Genomic DNA, 2,674 nt, shown 5'->3' with positions numbered 1-2,674 from the left:
ATGCAGAGTACATCATGAGAAACGCTGGACTGGAAGAAGCACAAGCTGGAATCAAGATTGCCGGGAGAAATATCAATAACCTCAGATATGCAGATGACACCACCCTTTTGGCAGAAAGTGAAGAAGAACTAAAGAGCCTCTTGATGAAAGTGAAACAGGAGAGTGAAAAAGTTGGCTTAAAACTGAACATTCAGAAAAAGAAGATCGTGGCATCTGGTCCCATCACTTCATGGCAAATAGATGGGGAAACAGTGGAAACAGTGTCAGACTTTATTTTTCTGTGCTCCAAAATCACTGCAGATGGTGACTGCAGCCATGAAATTAAAAGACGCTTACTCTTTGGAAGAAAAGTTATGACTAACCTAGATAGCATATTCAAAAGCAGAGACATTGCTTTGCCAACAAGGGCCGTCTAGTCAAGGCTATGGTTTTTCCTGTGGTCGTGTATGGATGTGAGAGTTCGACTGTGAAGAAAGCTGAGCGCCGAAGAATTGATGCCTTTGAACTGTGGTGTTGGAGAAGACTCTTGAGAGTCCCTTGGACTGCAAGGAGATCCAATCAGTCCTTTCTGAAGGACATCAGCCCTGGGATTTCTTTGGAAGGAATGATGCTAAAGCTGAAACTCCAGTACTTTGGCCACCTGATGCAAAGAGTTGACTCATTGGAAGACTCTGATGCTGGGAGGGATTGGGGGCAGGAGGAGAAGGGGATGACAGAGGATGAGATGGCTGGATGGCATCACTGACTCGATGGACGTGAGTCTGAGTGAACTCCGGGAGTTGGTGATGGACAGGAAGGCCTGGCGTGCTGCAATTCATGGGGTCGCAAACAGTCGGACACGACTGAGTGACTGAACTGAACTGAACTGAACTGAAACTCGCTTTATTCCCCTTTAATCTGCCAACCATAGTTACCCAAGGCATAGTTACAGGCAGCTCGAGTGAACCTCACACTAATGGTAGTGAGCAGGACCCTGTGGGACTCTAGGGTGATAGGGAATAAACAGACAAAGTAGGTGACTGAATAGTTAACCCCACTAGGGAGCTGTCAAAAAAAATATGGGAGACCCCTATTCGTTAATGATTACTCAAGACAGTAGGTTTGCTTAACCACAAAACCAAGCAGGCTTGCTTAGCAACAAAACCATGCAACAGAAGCACATGACACCCCACCAAACAATGAAACAATGGTGGCAAGAGACCATGCAGTGCCCAGTGAGCTCAGTGCGTTAATGATCCCTAGGACATGCTCTCTGCACACATGGAAAAACAGTAACTGTGGACCTCGCTTGACCCCATAGGGATGAGAAAACTCCCCTGCTCACCCTGGAGGAGGAGCTGGTGATGGAAACATGATGTCTACTCAGGAAAGACAAAGCAGTTCTTCTCCCGCTCCTACTTTTCCTTTGATTATAAAACTGTAGCCCACCAAGTTCTCGGGTGCGGCATTTCTCAGCTGCCACCTGTAAGCCTCAGCAGCATCCTATTCTAACAAACCACTTCTCTGCTGTCACTGAACTCTTCTCTGCACTGGGACATAAGGATTATGGCACAGGCTCCTCGGAGGCCCTGGAAATGACACCTAATGGCTTCAAGGGCACAGAATCTTTCTGTGTCCTTCATTTCTTTGATTATAGGAAAAGCCTTCATTCAGCCTCTGTGACCTACCCTGAGCGCCAGTGGGCAGTTTCAAGGAGTTGTTAGTTAGGGAAGGGAGGGGATGCAGGACAAGGGAGAAGCAATGCAGACCAGCCTTGGGGCAAAGTCCTGTTTCCCCATCAACAGATACACACAGCACTATCTTTAAGCTATTTTGCAGGTACTGAAACCCCCTCCAGGTGAGAGAAGTTAAGGATTATCAATGGTATGCCGCCCACAGGCATGCAGACCCCAGACCCGTTGGACCTGAAGGATGAGGGTACTGACTTCTACTTACCTCATCCAAGAATGTCCATGAGCTGATCACACCTTCTTTGAACAATTACTATAAAACCTCTCACCATCTTCTTAGGTTGGGACACCCAATTTTGAGGACATTAGCCCGCTGTGTCCCCCTTTACCTGGCCAAGTATTAAAGCTATCCTTTTCTGCTTCACCCCAAAGTCTGTCTCTGGGATTTGATTTGGCACTAGTGTACAGAGAAGTTGAGCTTCAGGGAACACTAACATTTTAACTCACTGTAGGTTCCTAAGAACTTCAGGTTGGGTCACACGCTCTTACCTGAGAAGCCTGGGGAGATGTCAGGACTTGCCTCCCATCTCACGAGTCTGGTTCTGTGTGTGTGTGTGTGTGTGTGTCGGGGGTGGGGGGTTGGTGGGGAGGGAGGTATTGATATGGTGTGCGTGTGCAGCGTAAGAGTGAGGGCAAGGTGTGAGGACCAGAACCTCTCCCTAGCAGGCTGACGGCAGGACACACATGAGTCTGATAATTCAACCAACAGAAGGGCAGCTTTACTGGCTGGCTTCCAGCAGCATTTGCAGAAGTTCCTAAAAACAGCCAGAGGTTTTTTATGGTAACAGACCCTCTGAGCCACAGACTCAGACCCTCACGCCTCTCCTGCCTCATCCCTGCTATCCGCCCCGCCCGCCCTGCCCTGCCCCAGGGCCCAGAGTCTCTGTAAACTCAGTTCTCAGCGGGCCCCAGATCCAGTCTGCTAGGAAGCCCAGCTTTCCATC

Source organism: Bubalus kerabau, chromosome 5 (genome assembly GCF_029407905.1).
Source record: "Bubalus kerabau isolate K-KA32 ecotype Philippines breed swamp buffalo chromosome 5, PCC_UOA_SB_1v2, whole genome shotgun sequence".
Taxonomy (NCBI): Eukaryota; Metazoa; Chordata; class Mammalia; order Artiodactyla; family Bovidae; genus Bubalus; species Bubalus kerabau.
The sequence above is the reverse complement of the archived record's forward strand: the minus strand, read 5'-3'. Positions refer to the sequence as shown.